A 19,760-nucleotide genomic window follows, 5' to 3' on the forward strand; every position below is an offset into this window, starting at 1 on the left:
TCCTCACATGGGAATGACTCAAAATGTAATGGTGAAATGGCGATTTCTTTAAAGAAAAATCTTCTCCCAATGAATCCTTCCAAGAATCAACCAAGTATGTGAAAAAGTGAGATGGGCATTTCTTACTGCTGAGTCTTTACCACATTGCTAATTTGTTAGAACTATCAGGTGTTTGCGTGAAGATAATATCCAGCTCAGTAAAGGTGAGGTTTCCAATTACTTGTGTATTTAAGGATTGTAAATAATGGCACAATTGTAGATAGACAAAGAAATACAAAGGTGGTATCTGCCACTGCACCTGACACTCCTCCATTGCGGTTTTTTCAATGAGCACTTTTAAAACGGAAAAAGTGCTCATTGTGTTCCCGGTACGTGGTTGATGTGACCGGCGTGTGCACAAAGTGCACTGGCCTTTGTGAAGTGGAATTCTTGCTAGCTTCGGTGTGGCAGCTCGTCGTACTCTGTGGCTCTGGGGTTGGTCAGCGGATACGGCATCTAAGGCTAAGCTTACTAAATTTCCCTTTCGGGATTCTTTGTTTGGCAAGGATTTTTATAAGTTGGTTCAGGCCGTGACTGACTCTAAGGTGCCCCGTCTTCCTGAGGACTGTTCACATCTGTGCAGGGTGGTGTTGTGCGGGGCGTTTGCATGATTTTTGTCAATACCGCCCTGGTCGGGGGGCGGCTTCTTTTTCTTTCAGGGACCATTTCTTTCAGTGCATGCAGGCCTTTCGGGTTACCCATCAAGGGGGTCATGACTCCTCCAGAGGCCCCTTCGCCACCCGGCCCAATGACTCCTTGTGGGCCCTTCCCCTTGTGCCAGTGGATGAATTTTACCAGATCATGATAAATCAGTGGGAGCTGATTCTAAATGGATATGCTCTGGAATTTGCCCGGCCCTTGCCAGATCGTTTTCTCCTTGCCAGGTAGCTTGGAAACAGCGGGCTTTTCGGCAGACGCTGCAAAGGTTGCTCGACCTCAAAGCGGTGGTCCCAGTGCCTCTTTGGGAGTTTCACACTAGCAGGTATTCCATTTACTTCGTGGTGCCCAGGAAAGAGGGGGTCCTTTTGGCCCTTTTGGATCTAAAGGGTGTCAACAGGGCACTCCAGGTTCCGTCTTTTCATATGGAGGCCCTGAGATCGGTCATTCTGGCAGTCCAGCCTGAGGAATTCTTCACTTCTGTCAATCTGACAGAGTCCTACCTATATATTCCAATTCTGGCCTCTCATCGGTGTTTACTTCGCTTTGTGATTTTGGGAAAGCACTATCAGTTTTGTGCACTTCCTTTTGGTCTGGCCATGGCTCCTCAGACTTTCACCAAGATTATGATGGTGGTGGTGGTGGTGGTGGTGGTGGCGACCTTACACAAGGAGAGCATTCTGGTTCATCCCTATCTGGATGACTGGTTGATTCCTGTCAGGAGAGCTCCCTGGTTATGGCTCGGGTTGTGGAGTTCCTGCAGTCGCTGGAATGGGTGGTCAACTTGTCCAAAAGCTGGTTGACTCAGTTTCAGTGCCTGGAGTACCTTGTGGTTCTCTTCGACACCAGCCTGGGGAGAGTATTCCTCCCAGAGGCCCAGTGTGCAAGTTGACATTGCAGATTTGATTTCTCAAGTTTCAAATTTATTAAAAATTTGATATACCACCTTATCATATATTTCAAGGTGGTTGGACAATTAAAATTAGGGTAATACAGATAGTATATTAAAACAATTAACATAAGAGTACTACAAACAGAACACCTAGACAAATTATAAAATAACTGAACAATTTTCCTTTGTTTGATTTAAGCTTTAACAAAATTTCCCTTTTTATTTATTGCTTCCTATTGATGTTTTCTTGTATTGCTTAACTCAAAAATTTTTTTTTAATGTTTATGCTCTGTATTATTAATCTTTAACAAGTGGATTCTTGTAAATTTATTTATTTATTTATTTTTATTTTTTATTTATTTATAGAATTTTACAATATTTCCAAGCATATACATCTTGTACAGTAAAGTGAGATCAAACAACATATTAAACAAAAATTTCCAAAATTAATATTTACTACAAAGATATACTAATCTAGCTGATCTCTCACTAGTCCTCAATATTATTGGATCCACGTTTAAGAGTAGAACATATATAATTCAAATTAATTAAATAAGAAAAAATCCTTATCTGACTAAAGTGCAGGGAGCTAACTTTCCATGGACGTTGTTATTCCTTTTTCAAGACGTTTCATTGAGAGAAAACTAATCAGTTGAGTTGGCTCTGTAAATATATACTTCAATGATAAGTATCTAACTACACATTTACATGGATATCTCAAAAAGAAAAGAAAATACCCCCTATTTGAGTCACTCCAGGTTTTAGAATTAAAAATTCTTTCCTTCTTTTTTGAGTCTCTCTAGAGACATCAGGGAAAATCTGAATATACTGCCCCAGGAAGTCTTTGGATCTATTTTTAAAGAAAAGTTTTAATATCCAATCCTTGTCTGGAGCCAAAGCAACAGACAACAAGAGAGTAGCTGGAACAACCATTTCTCTATCTGATTGTTCCAGTATTGCCGAAATGTCCAATGACCTCTCCCGGGGTTCCTCAATTTTTTTTCCTTCTTCTTTAAATTGGGGCTTAGCAGGTAAATAATACACTCTTGTAAGAGGAGGTAAGGAATTTTCAGGAATTTCCAAAATTTCCATAAAATATCTTTTCACCATTTCTCTAGGAGAAGTTGACAGGATCTTTGGAAAATTTATAAATCTCAAATTATTTATTCGACCATTATTCTCCTGCACTTCTAACTTCTTCCTGAGTAATATATTATCTTTAACCAGTATATCTTGATTTTGTTTCAATAGCATTAACTCCTTATTTGTATTTTGTGTGTCTGTTTTAAATTGCGACATATCCTGCTTTAAAACTTTTATTTCTTCCTTTTGTTCTTTTAATTCTTTATCCAAACTTTTTATTTGAGGATTTAAGGAATTCCCCAAATTCACTACCAAGTCCCATAATGCTTCAAGTGTGACTGTAGGAGGTTTTGTAGGTGAAAAAAGTTGTAATGGTGTAGTATCTAAATGTTCTGAAATTAGCTTTACTTCAGTGCCGTCTTGTATTCCTCCAACCTCTGTTGACCCGGTCGCAAGTCCTTGCAGAGAGATCCTTCCACTCTGCGTTGTCATATTCGGCGAGCCCTCCATACTAGCCTTTGTGGACAATGAAAAAACCACCTCCTCAGGTGGATTCTTGTCCCGTGGGGAGCTGGCAGCTTGCGGCGTCGGTTGAAGGGGTGGCGTCCTAACGTGGGGGCTAAGAGTGATATCATGCTCAGGGGAACCCACCGCACTACTCTCCGGCGGTGTCCCCAATGAGCTAGCCCCCGACCCTTCTTGTTCCCGTTGTAGGCGTCGGAGAAAGTCATCAATAGTAACCACTGGAGTTAAGGGTCGCCGGGAGGCTCCTCCGGTGTTCCTTCCTCGTCTTTTCGGCATTTTAAAAAAAAGAAAAACTTTAGCGGCGTCCTCACTACAGCAGACATGGAATGAACATCTTAGATCCAATAATAGGGAGCAGAATCCGCACCGGGTCTATGTACCCCTAATAAAAGTTGCCCACTACCGGCTCCCGGACTCCACGTGGCTCCTAAGGGGCTCCCAAGGGGCCTTGCGTGTCCCTTAGGGCACGCCCCTTCGGCCACGCCCTGCGGCCGCAACCGCAACAGCGGCTGCCTTTTAAGATGTTGGAGACGGACCCAGTGACGTCAGGGGTCCGTCCCTGTAGATGCCTGACTGCGCCGCCAGTCGGGAAGGGAAGCCGCCGCTGCCGGAATCCGGGACCAGCAAACAGATCACCCACAGCTCTCCTCCAGTCCGGTAACTGCTCCCCTTAAATTTATTTTGAAATGCAAATAAAAATTAAAAAAAAAATGACTGAACAAACAGGTACGAAAGGGAAAAGGAGAACTACAATGTAATTTTAAGGAAAGAGAAGATACTGGGAGAAAAACAGAGGTAAGGATAATAACATGTAAGTCCTAAAGAAATGGACCAAGAAAAGTTTAAAAATCCATATAAGGATTGTCAATGTCCATGGGCACAGGATTTTCTTGGGGTCGATGGTGGCCTCCCTGGTCAGGTGGGATCGGGCTCACATGCACCTACTTCAGTATGTTCTTCTTTGACGAAGGTTGCCTCAGATGCATGATCTGGACTCTCCCGTTCCTCTTTGGGGGTTAGTTCATCGCAGCCTCCGCTGGTGGCTACAGGCTTCCAATCTGGTGCAGAGAGTGAGTCTGGATCAGCCTCAGTGGACAGTGCTTCTCACGGATGCCAGTCTCCTCGGTTGGGGAGCTCAGTGTCTCGGTCACTTGGCTCAGGGCAGCTGGTCTCCGGAGAGCCATCTGGTTAGCGTTACTAGCATTCCAGACATTGCTGACAGGCAGGCCAGTTTGGGTTCTCTTAAACAATGCCACGGGTGGTGTCTTACGTCAGTTGTCAGGAGAGAACCAAGAATTGTCTGGTGGTGCAGGAGGCATCTCTGCTCATGGCTTCAGCAGAGGCTCATCTTCTGGACCTCTCGGCTTCCCACATCGTGGAAGTGGAGAATGTCCAGGTGGACTTCCTCAGTCATCACTTGCTGGATCCTGGCGAGTAGTGTCTCGGTCCCGCAGTCTTTCTTCTTGATTGTGCAGGCTTAGGGCCAACTGGTCATGGACCTAATGGCCATGAGTGGCGATGCCAAAACACCAGGGTTCTTCAGTCGGAGCAGGGATTTTCAAGTTGAGGGTCTGGTGCTCTGGTACAGCCTTGGCCGACGGATGGCATCCTGTATGTTTTTCCCCCATGGCCGATGGTGGACAGAGTCCTTCGCGTTGCTCATTGGCTGCGTGATCCTGGTGGCTCCGGACTGGCCCAGGCACTCATGGTATGCAGAACTGGTTCATTTTCTTGAGGCAGATCCTCTTCCACTGCTCCTCTCACCTGACCTTCTGACGCAGGGTCACATTCCAATGTTCGATCCGGGTCCCTTTTGTCTTATGGCTTGGCTCTTGAAAGGGAATGTCTAAGTAAGAGAGGTTATTCAGAAAAGGTGATCTCCACCCTCTTGGGTTCCTGGAGACTTTCCACCTTTCAGCCTTATGTGCGAGTTTGGCATCTCTTTAAGGAGTGCGTGGCATGATTCCCCTTTGCGGTTCTTTGCCTCACATCTTGGAGTTTGTGCAGGATGGCCTGGACACGGGTCTTGCCTGGTCCTCCGGGTTCAGCTTGTGGCTTTGTCTGCGTTTTGTGATTGTTGTATGGCCGACTTTTGGCCTCTTCTTCGGATGTGATTCGTTTTTTGAGGCTGACTAAATTGCTCCATCCTCCGGTGCCTTCGGTTCCAGCCTGGGATTTCAATCTGGTACTTTCCGTGCTACTGCTTCCTCCTTTTGAGCCTCTGGGCTCCTGCACATTGAAGGACCTTACTCTTAAGGCGGTCTTCCTGGTAGCCATTATTTCTGCGAAACGCATTTTCGAGCTGCAGGCTTTTTTCTTGTTGGCCTCCCTTCCTGGAATTCTCTAGGGAGCAGGTCGTGCTACGACTGGTTCCTTATTTTCCTCAAAGGGAGGATGGTGCTTCTAAGGCTACTGCACTGGATCAAGGAGGCTGTTGCTTCTGTGTACTTTCTTCAGAAGAAGCCTGTTCCAGAATTTCTCAAAGCTCATTCCACTTGGGGTCAGGCAGCTTCTTAGGCTGAGTCTTCTCTTGTGCCTCCGGTGGATACCTGTAAAGCTGTGGTTTGATCTTCTCTCCATTCCTTTGTGCAACACTACCGTGTGGACGTTTAGGCGCGTCATGACGCGGTGTTCGGTGAGCGTGTTCTTGTGGCAGCCCTTCAGGGGCCCCACCCATGATGGATACTGTTTTGGTACATCCCATCAGTTTCTGTGCCGGTCTGGAGGGAGGAGAAAGAAGGAGAAATTAGGATCTTACCCTCTAATTTTCTTTCTTTTAGTCGCTCCAGACTAGCACAGACCCCACCCTGTCGTTTTTTTATTCAGAGTTTTGCACGAAGAGTACATTTTTTTCCTGTGCTGTCTTTTTGTTTTGGTGTGTTAGGGGAGATTAAAAGAACAGCAGCATTTTGGTTCGTCTGGCGTAGCTGGTGAAATGTGGGGATGTTTTTGAAGGTTCTTATTCTATTCAGTATCTAACCGTATTTCTCTATGTTAGTTACTATTCTCCTGGGAATGTTGTTGCTGTTGTAGTTCACTGTTTTTAATTTCTTAGTTCTGCTTGGCTGTTTGTCAGATTGACTGTACTTGGGACTGCACAGCCCACTTATACTTCAGCCAAAAGTTTGTCTCTCAGTCTCCACCTGCTGGTCGTGGTGAGCTGTTAACCCATCAGTTTCTTTGCCAGTCTGGAGGGATTAAAAGAGAGAAAATTAGCAGGTAAGAACCTAATTTCTCCTTTTAATTCATAAAAATGCCTGAGAAAACAGATGTGCTTTTAAGTTTTCTAAATGAACTCAAGGACTCAATGACTCAATCTTTCTTAATTCCTGTAGAAGGGAATTCCATAAATGAGGTCTCACCATCATAAAGATTTACATCTCCAATCTGATTTGCTTAAAATATGTAACATCAAGTAGTATCCTGGTACATGAACCTTTAGGGGTTGCAGCCAGACAGTGTCTGACATACTCTTTGAAACAATATTTCCTGATGCTACTCCTGAGTCTAGCCTATTCAGCTTCTTACTAAGACTACTAGAACTGATTTTTCAAGACATTTTGGTGTATTTACTGTAGATTGAATTTATACTCATGAGAGATTTGACTATATCTGTCATATCCCCCACCAAATTCATATAAAGTGTCACCTTGAGCCATTGTGAGGTGGTGCAATTTGAATGTTGATTTGCATGGTTATCTTCCTTTTCTATCAGCGAGAATTTATTTTTTTAGATATTATGATGCTGATATTTATTTGGATTTAGTTCATACTTTTTGAAAGCCAGTTACAATCAGGTGTTCTTTTCTATTGTCATTTATAATATGCTACTTATTTGCCTGTATATCATCTTAAATTTTCCAGAGAGAATACAAATGCTTATGGATTTGTTACAATAAGTTGGTTGCCCTTCTGTAAAAATAATAGCTCTAAGATTTCACTGTGAATTTTGTTTAAATACTATTTTAAGCCCAGGAATTAACTAAATAATGACTAGATTTTCATTTTATTTCACCAGAAAGTGGATCTATGACCATGCTGGAGAAAAGCCAAAAGGGTTGCACTGAAACAATAAAACTCTTTGAAAAAATATCAGGGAAAGCTGAAGATAACATTCAAAAGTGTTTTTCCAAAGGAATCTCCATTGTGAGACAGCAAAAACCAAACTGGAATTATAGAGACCCTCTGAGTTTCAGGCCAGAGACACTGGAAACCACAGAATTTGTAACCAAGATAAGTAAACTATCAAATTTCATTGCTCAGCAGAGAGTTGGTGAAGGAGAAGTGGACAGGTGTACTGGATTCTTAAAGGATCGAAGAAGTACAAAGAGGAGACCATATGAATATTCTGAATATGAGCAAAACTTTAGTAAGACTTCAAGTATTCGAGGACATCTAAAGTCTTGTAACAGAGACAGGCCATATAAATGCTCTGATTGTGAGAAAAGCTTCATGGAGAAGTCCGCTCTAATTTATCATCTGGCATCTCACAGAGCAGATAAACCATATAAATGTCCTGAATGTGAGAGAGCATTTAGTCGGAACTCAGGTCTACAGAGCCATATGAGAACTCATACAGGGGAAAAACCGTATATTTGTATTGTTTGTGAGAAAAGCTTCAGCCAGGCCTCTGCTCTCCAGAGACATTTTAGAACTCACACAGGTGAAAAACCTTATCAATGTATTGAATGTGAAAGAAACTTCAGTCGGAATGACAGTCTTAGGAGACATCTCAGATGTCACAATGGACGATCACAGAAATGGTTCCAGTTTTCTTAGGAATGTCATTGGGCTGATCAAGAATCATTTCCAAGCCCATTCTGACATACTACCCATAATTGTGATAATGACTACAATAGGAAGCTATCTCTGACACAGTGCAAATATTGAAAATAGCTCTAGCAGTAAATATGAAACAGATTAATATCACATTTAATAAGCTTTGGCTTAAAATGATTTTTATTCATGTCATAATATTTGCTAACCAAATCCACTTGGAGACACTAACTGTGAGAAAAACACTCAAGTGCAATTCTTTAGTATTGAGCTAGCAATGGGTTCTTACTTTGATTGCATGTATTATGTTTATGCCAGAAGGACACAGCTTACTATAATGTATTACTGTAGTGCACATGTGAAAAATTAGGAAAACTTTTATATTCTTTCACTAGAAAACTAGTGGGATTACCTGATTAGTATTTCATAGGACAAAGAAGGTGTGCTTATGTGGGACATATCCTTTCCAGCGAACAAAAATTTGGTACCAGAAGATAACAGACCAGAATTAGGATAATGTTCCAATGATGTAATATCGGAACATCTGAGATGATACAGGGCCCTTTTTATCAGCTGTGCATTACAGCCTGCAAAGAATTGGGGTTTTGTTCTGTTTTTGAAAAAGGGACACAAATAGTTTGGAAGCTCATGTGCATCATCATCTTTGCTTAAAAGATAATTTGGTCCAATATGAGGTTTCAAAATGTACCAAGAATTTGATTTTCTTCCATAAGAAATAAGAATAGCCTTACTGGGATAGGCCAATGGTCCATCAAGCCCAGTAGCCCATTCTCATGGTGGCCAATCCAGGTCACTAGTACCTGGCAAAAACCCAAAGAGTAGCAACATTCCATGTTACCTATCAGGGCAAGCAGTGGCTTCCCCCTTGTCTTTCTCAATAACAGACTATGGATTTTTCCTCCAGGAAATTGTCCAAACCTTTCTTAAAACCAGATACACTATCCGCTCTTAACACTACCTCTGGCAATGCGTTCCAGAGCTTAACTATTCTCTAAATGAAAAAATATTTCCTCCTATTTGTTTTAAAAGTATTTCCCTGTAACTTCATTGAGTGTCCCCTAGTATTTGTAATTTTTGACTGAGTGAAAAATCGATCCACTTGTACCTGTTCTACTCCAGCAGTTTGTAGACTTCCAACTAGTTCAGCTTCTAATATTCTACCTTACAGAATAAAAGCAGAAAAGAATGACATATCTTAGAAATAGAAGCTGTGAAGCAATGTCAGAAAATAGAAACATGATGGCAGATAAAGGCCAAATGGCTTATCCAGTCTGCCCATCTGCAGTAAACATTATGTCTTCTTTCTTAAGAGATCCCATGTGCCTATCTCACGCTTTCTTGAATTCAGACAGTGTCTTTGTCTCCACCACCTCTTCTGGGAGACTGTTCCATGCATCTACCACCCTTTCTATAATAAAGTACAGTAAAACCTTGGTTTACGAGCATAATTCGTTCTGAAAACATGCTTGTAATCCAAAACACTCATATATCAAAGCAAATTTCATCATAAGAAATAATGGAAACTCAGACGATTCATTCCACAACACAAAAACTTTAATACAAAATACTGTACATACTTGTATTGCAAGACCTCGCTCATTTAGAACAGTCACTACACTCCCACAGCGTCAAAGAGAGAAGATCCATCAACTCAGTTGTGATTGTGACACATGTATATTGTATACTCATTTTGCAAGACTTTGCTTGTTTAGAACAGACACTACATTTTTGCAGTATCAGACAGAAGAACCATCAGCTCAGTTGTGATGATGTGATGTGTGTATACTGTATGTACTTGTATTGCAAGACGTTGCTTATATATCAAGTTAAAATTGAGTAAAATGTTTTGCTTGTCTTGCAAAACACTTGCATACCAAGTTACTTGCAATCCAAGGTTTTACTGTATTTCCTTAGATTACTTCTGAGCCTATCATCTCTTACCTTCATCCTGTACTTTCTCATTTCAAAGCTTTCAAATTAAAGAGACTTGACTCATACTCATTTACATCACTTAGGTATTTAAACGTCTCTATCATATTTCCCCTCATCCGTCTTTCCTCCAAAGTATACATATTGAGATCTTTAAGTCTGTCGCCTTATGCCTTATGACGAAGACCACGCACCATTTTAGTAGTCTTCCTTTGGACCGACTCCATCCTTTTTATATTTTTTTGAATGTGCAGTCTCTAGAATTGCACACCACCAGTCTTATACAGGGGCATCAATACATCCTTTTTTCCTACTGGCCATACCTTTCCCTATGCACCCTAGCATCCTTCTAGCTTTTGCCATCACCTTTTCAACCTATTTGGCCACCTTAAAATATCCCCAAAAGCTTGAAGGGCATTGCAAGTTGCGTAGAATGTGGCAGTGAGAGTAATTTGGGGTATTTCTTATCAGGACCACGTAACCCCATTACTGGCCAAGTTACACTGACTGGCTTCCAGTATCTTGGAGACTTCATTTCAAGATTCTGGTGCTAGTGTTTAAAGCCATTCAAAATGTGTTGCCAATGGCAAAAGCATCATATACACCTTCTGGAACTCTTCGGTCTGAGTCACAACATTTTGTTGGGCGTTACCTCATTGAGGACTGTTACTAAAATTATAATAAGTTGAAGAGTTTTTAGTGTAATAGGACCACGAATGTGGAACACTCTACCTAATAAAAACACTGAGATCTGGCGAATATTATGTTCACAAGTCGTTGAAGGCCTACTTTTTTCAGGAAGCTTTTGGAAATGGTGGTCTGTTTAGTTGAGTTTGTTAAGTTATTAGTTTTAACTCTGTCTTACTTTATGAAATGATTTTAGGTTTATTTTATTTTTGGGGGTTTTTCCTTTCCTTTGAAGAAAACTATGTTGCTTTTATGTTTGTTAATTTATGTATGTATGTATGTTGTAACCTGCATAGATTGTTTGGATATGCGGGATAAGTGTTTTAAAATAAATAAATAAAAAATCACATACAAGTCCCGCTCTTCTGTCGTGCACATGAGTTCTTCACCCCCTAAACTGCACTGTTCCCTCAGGTATTTGCAGCCCAAATACATGACCTTGCATTTCTTAGCATTCAATTTTAGCTGCCAAATTTCAGATAATTCTTCAAGCTTTGCTAGGTCTTTCTTCATATTGTTCACACCATCCAAGGTGTCTACTCTATTGCAGGTTTTGGTATCATCCGCAAAGAAGCAAATGTTACCCGAAAGCCCTTCAGCAATATCGTTTATAAAAATGTTAAAAAGAACAGGCCCAAGAACAGAACCTCGAAGCACACCACAGGTAGCATCCTTTCCTCAAAGTGATCTCCATTGACCACTACCCTCTGTTGCCTTCCACTCAACCAGTTTCTGACCCAGCCAGTCACATTGGGGCCCATCCCAAGGGCACTCAGGCTAGTTGACACCTGTGTGGATCACTGTCAAAGAGCTTTGCTAAAATCTAAATACACCACATTTAGCACAGTTCCTCTATCTAATTCTCTGGTCACCCAGTCGAAGAAATTGATCAGATTTGTCTGACAAGACCTACCTCAAGTGAATCCATGTTGCCAACGGTCCTGTATCACCAAATTCCATAAAGTTAATCATTCTTCCATTGTCCAGAGCCAAAAATATCTCCAAGGACAAGCAGGATATTTAGCCCTCCATGATGGAGCCCAGGACTGTATCTTCTGATAGAGCTTTCTAGAGCCGCCTTATAATTCTTTACAGAGCTTTATGGGATAATTCTATAAGGAGCCACCTAGTTTTAGGAGGCAGGAGGTCACACAAATGGCTTCTTATGCATGTAAATGACAACTTATAAAACATCAACTAGCTGAAAAGTGCATGATATGTTTTGATGGTGCATATACATGAGCTTGGGTACTGCATGGGCAGAAAGCGCAATAGGTGTGTAAATAATACTTGTAAAATGCTATAATTTAAGCACATTCTGGCTAACATCTTGCTTGGACACTTATCAGCTATAGGGCTAGTGTAAGTGCTTTTGCTGCCACTTTGCTAGTATTCTATAAAGAAAACTAGACATATCTTTATAAAATAGGCCTGAAATAGGTGCATAGGATAAAAGGATAAGCAGATGCCTTATAGAATTGCCCTTTATATGTTTTGGTTGCATTATTTTTTTACCTGTTTTGTAAACACTGATTTTTGTTTTTGAGAAGAGTAGGGTGTTAGAATGGAAAAAAGTTTGGATTGTTCCCATATAATAACCACTGCACAGGATCCTGATCAGTTTTACTTTGTCTGTAGTTTCAACTTCTGCTCTATTTTTGAGTGTGTTTATAGGCTTGCTGGGTATCCAGGGCTGGAGGAAGGGTATTTACCCTAGTGGAATTCTGCACAAAAAAAATCAAAATTCAACAAGATTGTTTGTCAACATTTAAATGGTATTTTGAGGGCTCTATACCAAGTGTATTTAATTATCAGCAATACTCAAAGTAAAAGGATTAGGATTTGGGAGTCTATTTCCTTCCCCTCTGATTTATTTTTTTAATTTTAAAGGGCTTAAGAGTGGGCACTCCTTAAGGAATAAGCACATAGGTAGTGGTCTGTGGGCTTGGTCCTGAGCTTGCACTGCTGGCCCTTAGTGCTTAGGTGGGAACAGTCCCTTGGAGGAGTGTCACCAGGGCAGGGTTATGGCATGTGACCTGGGTGCTAAGGTAGTGGGGATTGAAAGTAGCTGGATCTCTTTCCCTTCTACAGTAGGTTGCTGCAGGCTGTTCCCATGTGGTGCTAGGGTAGAGAGGTGATAAAAGCAGCAGTTATACTCAGAGGAGTCAGCTCTAGCCTTTTTTCAGCACAGATGAGGTCTGCTGGTGATGGACGCTGTTCTCTGGCTCCAAGCACTAAGCAAACTAAGAAACTATTCCAGCTAATGCGCACAACCACTGCTTCCCCCACCAAAAACCAAGTGCAGCTACCTCGTGCCCAACCTAATGCCCAAGAATTAGCAAACTACTTCCATGGCAAAATTAGGAGCATACAAGCAGAAATCAACAATGTATCAAACATTACACAACCAAAGATTCAGACTGGTTCTATTGCTGCTGATCCCTGCACAGTAGACCAAATGTAGAACACTTTTGAACCTCTTATCCCAGAGGAAGTGCTTCCCCTATTACATAAAAAAGCAGCATCCTAGACATATGCCCATCATACATACACACTCACATCCCACATGAACTTATTCATTTGCTGATCTCGGTGATTAACAATCTCCTGTAGAAAGGTCAGCTCCCCACCCAAATGGGCCATATTGCTCTCATACCCATCCCAAAAAACCAAAGAGCCGACCTACCCTCACCCTCAAACTTCAGACCCATAGCTGCTCACCAAACTACTTGAAACACTGGTCTGCAATCAACTCAATGGACTATCTAGACAAATTCTCCTGCCTACACTACTCTCATTAAGGATTCAGGCCCAAACACATCATAGAATCACTGCTACCCACACTAACCACCAAAATCAAACAGATGCTCAGCAAGGGACACCAATCCTCCTACAGTTCGACATATCAGCTGCATTTGACACTGTAGACCAGTGGTCTCAAACTCGCAGCCCGGGGGCCACATGCAGCCCGCCAGGTATTATTTTTAAGGCCCTTGGTATGTTTATCATAATCACAAAAGTAAAATAAAACAGTTTATTGATCATATGTCTCTTTAGCTATAAATTACAATATTATTATTAAGACTTAGCCAAAAGGAAAGATTTATAAACTTTAAGAGTTTTACCTCATGCAAAATTGTAATTTCTTTAATAAATCATTAACTATTTTTTCTGCAGCCCTCCAAGTACCTACAAATCCAAAATGTGGCCCTGCAAAGGGTTTGAGTTTGAGACCACTACTGTAGACCATCAACTCCTACTGAATAAACTCAGTGAACTGGGTTTAACTGGAACTGTCTTCAACTGGTTCAATGAGTTCCTGACAAACAGAGAATACTGTGTACAGGAAAATGGCACCTACTCCCAAAGCTGGAAAGCAGTTTGTAGAGTACCACAGGGATCCCCACTCTCACCAGTGCTCTTCAACATATTTACACGCACCCTGGGTAATCTCACTTTCACCGATGGAGAATCCAGATGATATATTCCTCCTAATCCCGCTTTATACTGACACTAAGGAATCTGCCCCCCCCCAAAAAAAAAAAGTGTCCAAATGCATTGAAAAAATATACTCCTAGGCAATCTCCAACAAATTAAAACTAAACACTACCAAGACCAAGCTTCTCTGGATCCACACTGCCATACAGTCAGCACCCACCTCTCTAAATGTCGAAAAGACCTACAAGGTGCTTGGAATCCTACTTGAAGCCACACTGTCCTACATACCTCAAATCATCCAGTCTCTGGAAAAAATACTTTCTACAGCCTAAAGCCGCTGAGGCTGATAAACCATATTTCTACACCAACCACTTTGCACCAATCTTGGTTCAAATGCTGGTCCTAACTCAAATTGACTATTGCAACTTTCTTTATGCAGGCTTGCCCTGCACCCAAATGTATAAGCTCCAACTGATCCAGAACACTGCAATAAGGATGATATTTGGCCTAAAAATATATGACCATGTCTCTGCATACTACCACATGCTTCACTGGCTGCCTATAAAGATCTGAATCATATGTAGTTTTTCAACCATGGTATACCATGTGCAAAATGCCAATGCACCGGAGCACATAACTCACCTGTTTTCTTCTTCCTTAACCATAACTCCCACCAACTGATCATACCTTTATCCAAGGGAGTTTAATACATGCAAATCTTCAATACCCTTTACACGTTTGTTGCCACAAGAACCTGGAACTCCCTCCCACCTTCTATTAGAACCTAACTATCTCAACTTTGGGAAAAGACTGAAAACCTACCTGTTGGACAAACTCCTACCAACTTGAGTCTCTGCACTCTCACCTTAAAAGTTCAGCAGTCCAACACAGTGAAATTTAGTTGTTTCCTCCCTGCAACAATGTAAACCTCCTTTGTAATATGACACAGTATTCCTTTTCTTCTCTGTTTTGTAATTATTTTCCCATGTTGCTACTTGGGCCTCTTAATTTGTAAATCACCTTGAACCTGTTCTGGAAAAGTGTGATCAAGAAATCCTGATTAGATTAATTAGGTTAGATTCAATTCATGCTGCATTTGTGTTTAAATTAGACTATTGTATATGTAGGTTGTTAAAGTGCAAATCTTAGAAAACTATAAGCAATGTAGAAGTTTACAAAATTTGATCGTTACTCCTCTTTACAGTGTTATCCCTAGCGTGTTTTAGCCAGGTGCTCCGCCGGGCTAATTTAGGGGAACGCCCGGCTGACATCTTTCATCCACAGATCTACAAGCAGCCCTGCTCATCCCACCACCAGCATCGAAGCCGCAAGCCAATCCTCTTCCCTGCCCCTACTCCTTCACTGTGAGCAGTGATGCGTAATTTGCATAGCGTTCCAGGCCAAGCGCCAACCCTCTTCCCCGCTCCTACTCCTTCACTGTAAGCAGGGAGAGGTAATTTGCATAGTGTTTGTGGTATGCGACCTTGAACGCTATGCAAATTACCCCTCCCTGCTCACGGTGAAGTAGGAGCGGGGAAGAGGGTTGGCACACGGCCTGGAATGTTATCGGGGTTGGGTGAGGCTAAGCAGGTTTGTGCGTGCGCATTTGGTCAGTGCGTCATCCTGAGTGGTCGCTGTTTCGCTTTGTCGGGTAGGCCAAGGAGCATGTGGCCAAGGAGCACAATGGGCGGCTGGGCAGGGCTGATGCTGTCGATGCTCATCTCGCCGCCCTTGTTCTCGTGCAGCCGGTGGCGGAAACAGTGTAGAGCTGGATCTGGCCACCGTGGACTGGAAGTGGGTGTTGCTGGCTCAGCGGCGGCAGTTGCATGTGCTTTTCACGCGCTACGGCGACATCAGCTCGCAAGGTGCAATGCTTTCAGCAGCTCCTGCGCAGCATTGGTTTGGGGCAAGTCAAGTGGCTACCGGGGGAAGAGGAGGAGGAAGGTGACCGGGACCGGGGTAAGCACCACGGCGGCCATGGCTCTGGCTGCCCGGCTCCTGTTGTCCACCGCAGCTTGGCTCTGGTAGCGCCCCCAAGCCCCGAACGGCTAACCAGACACACGCAGCTCAAGGCTGTTACAGCTTGTACCCCGGAGCCCCAGGAGGTGAGACGCCGAGTGCCACTAAAAAACGGATTCATTATTTTCCTGTGACTTTCTGTTTTGGATTAACTCTCTCCATTCAATCCTTGACTTTAAAAAACATTTATTTATTTATGCTTACAAGTATTTGGGAATATAAAACATTGTGGAAGCTAGTTGTGACCTTGGGAGTGGGAGGGTCGTAACTGGTGTTATTTAATAGAGCAGGGACTGGATGCTTGAAGAATGTGATAATTTTTAACTGCCCAATGTGAGCTGTATACAGTATATAGGCAAAATGAGGTTTTAAGGCATTATGGTCTTAGATATGCTGATTTGTTGGAGGCAAGGGATGGCAAAATGTTTTTGTGCTTAGTTTTATAGTTTATCTGTAGCAGGTTGGTACAGTATGGACAAGGATTCCTGGCGTAGACAAGTGCATTAGAATATAACATCTGTGTTTTGAATGGTGTACACAAAGTTGTATTGGGGAAGGATGGGCTGTTGAGGGAGATAGAGGAAAACTGTAAACCCTGAGCACGTTTTTTGAAGGGTGACTTTTTTTTTAATTTTTTTTTCCTGATTACCATGAATAGAACTAGTGTGCATCTTTCTGCTCTGCTGCACCTGAATGAACATGTTTTCTCCTTAGTATCCTTTGATTTATTCAAAGAAGGTATTTTTTTCCTAGTATGGTAGTCCTGGGGTTATTGATGCAGTTGCAGTGCTGTAGAGAAACACTTTTCTACATTTTACATCTTATTGTTTGGGGGTGTATTTGTGGAAGATTATCCTTGCTTTTTAAGTTGGACTTATAAATGTATTCTGCATTATTATTATTTTTGTATTAATACCGTAGGATTTTTATCATTTTGACATTGGGGAGGAGTCATGTAGGGTCATGTGTACATGAAAAATGAATGGAAGAAATTGCATTACAATTAGTACTGTTATAATGGGAGTGGGGTCAGGGATGGAGCTTGGACTGAGGTACTCAGTTGGTATTTGTTAGACTTAGGGAGGTACTTGGCTTGAAGAAGTTGAGAAACATTGGTCTCTAGGTGATTAGTATGAAGTTCACTCAGTAAGGGTCCCTTTTACAAAGCCACAGTAGTGATTCTCCCATGGCAAATGCACCAAAATCCATTCAATTCCTATGGGCTTCAGTGCATTTGCTGGGGCAGAATTACTATCGCAGCTTGTAAAAGGAGCCCTAAGGCAAGAACTACTGTCTCTGTGCCGGGGATGCAAAGCATTAACTGATTGAACATGAGTTTGAAGCTGGTTGAATACCACTCTCAAGTACGGTAGTTTTGAAAGAAATGGAAGGTTTGATACTGGCCAGTAGTTATTTGGAATAAGAGAATATGCATTACTTTTTTTCAAGGGTGGCTTAAAGGCTACTGGAACACTGCCTAAGTGTCAAACCTTAAAAAAGAAAGTCATATTGAGCATTGGAAAATAATTAATAATAATTAACTAATAAAAATAGTGCACATTTAGTGATCTTTTTACTAAGGCGCACTAGCCTTTTTAGCGCACACTAAATACTAACGCATCCCTAAACTATAATGGACACGCTAGTGTTTAGCATGTGTTAAAATGGCTAGCATGCCTTAGTAAAAGGACCTTTTAATTTTTCCCACCACCAGATTTCCCCATCCCGCCCCACCCGGCTACTTTTTCATGCCACCCGGCTGGAAAAAAGTTTCTGGGGAGAACAGTTTTTGAAATATCATTGGCTCCCAGTTAAATATTGAAGCCAATTTAAACTGCCAACTTTGACACACAAAGCTTATTGTACTCGGTATCCTAGTTCTTTACATTCTCTGACTATACCGTACTCACCCAATAGAGTATTGAGATGATTTTTGCAGTTGTCCAGGTATTGAGATCTTTTGCTACCCACAGAAGAGCCTTAGCCTTCTATCTTGAGGGAACCAAAGTTCTCAGATGGTTCACACAGCCTTTTGGTTTGGGGGGGGGCCTTGCCAAATAGACCATGCTTTGTTTCAGCCACATGGGCAGCACTTTAGAAAACATAAAAAATTTTTTATATACTGCTATACACCCGGTGGTTCGATGTGGTTAACAGAGTTATCTAAAGGCATCTCTCCAAATGAAGGGAGACTTATTCAATCACCCTTTGTGTGTTGTTCCTACCCAAATATTTTTTTGTTTGGTATCCTATCAACACCAAATTTGGAGGGCATGGGCTTAAAAAGAGTCAAAAATGGATATTTTAATACGGATCTATATATATTCCACTGCAGCAGCCGCGTGGAGAGGAGCAGCAGAGGCAGGAGAGAGCATCCGGCGGGGAGAAGCCGGGAAGAGATTTTGAGGAGCTAGTGGCAGCAGAGAGAAGTGGGTAGCGGCGAGAGGAAGCTCCGCCCACCCCCTCTGCGTCATCAGCGTCATCGCCCCGACTCCCCCTTAACAGGAAGGGAGCCAGGGCGCGAAGGCCACTGCAGCAGCCGCATGGAGAGGAGCAGCAGAGGCAGGAGAGAGCAGCCGGCGGGGAGAAGCCGGGAAGAGATTTTGAGGTGTTAACGGCGACAGAGAGGAGCGGGTAGTGGCAAGAGGAAGCTCCGCCCACCTCTTCGCGTCATCAGCGTCATTGCCCCGACTCCCCCTTAACAGGAAGGGAGCCAACGGCGTTCGGCGAGCGGCAAAGGTGCTCGCCTTAGCGAGAGCGCCCTTGCGAAGGGCCTGAAGAAGGGCCGGGTCGCTACATCCAGGAACCCCAAGAAAGATAGCAAGGTAAGAGAGTATCAAGAGCACAGGATAGCATACACATACAAGCAAGTAAGGCAGAGGGGCAGCAGACACAGAAGATAAGAAACAAGTAGGCCCAGGGGAGACCATACTCACACACAAACAAAGAGTAGCGACACACGAACGGGAAAGCGACAGGTGAAGGCGCAGAAGAAAAGCAGCAGGGACAGAAGACAAGGAAGGGATAGGCCCAAGAGCCAAGCACAGGAGTGAGCACACAAGCTGAGAGTACCAGGACCAGAAGGCAGACAAGAATGGAAGCTGAAGGAACCCAGAGGATGAGCTTTCCAGTGTACTGTATGGATTGCCACATGTACTACTACCTCCCCTCGGAGAGGCAGTGGTATGTGTGCGTACGATGTCAGGAACTGGAGAGCTTGAAGAGTGAAGTCAATCGTCTGAAACACAGGATCCAGGAGCTGGAGGGATTCTACATCTTAGAAGACCCCTTCCGGGCGGCCGAAGACCCTATGCGAGAGAGGCACATCGAGGAACAGGTGAGGGAGTTTGAGAAGTTCATCGAGGATGCCTACAGGAGAGTGGAAGAACAAGAACACGAGCAGCACAGGGACAAGGAAGACACACAGAACGGAGGACAAGATCCATCTGACACCAAGGTAGAAGGTACCCTTGGAGGAATCTTGCAGAAAGAAGAGGCAAGACTCTATCAGTGCCTACAGGGAGAAGAAACGAAGCGCACCAAGGACACGGACCTGCGACCGCAGCGGAGGCTGAAAAAGGGAAATCTGCAATCCTGGTGGGAGACTCAATCCTAAGGCAAGTAGACAGTCATATAGCAGGAGGAAGAGAGGATCGGTTAGTGACCAGTCTCCCAGGAGCAAGAACCAAGGACA

General features: G+C 42.8%; 1 protein-coding gene across 1 annotated transcript in view; it reads left to right on the forward strand.

Moving 5' to 3' along the window:
* LOC117360313 overlaps positions 1-19,760 on the forward strand; it is a 298,566-nt gene that overhangs the window by 120,779 nt on the left and 158,027 nt on the right. The gene's annotated exons all lie outside the window — the stretch shown is intronic.

This window comes from Geotrypetes seraphini, chromosome 5, assembly GCF_902459505.1.
Source record: "Geotrypetes seraphini chromosome 5, aGeoSer1.1, whole genome shotgun sequence".
Classification (NCBI taxonomy): Eukaryota; Metazoa; Chordata; class Amphibia; order Gymnophiona; family Dermophiidae; genus Geotrypetes; species Geotrypetes seraphini.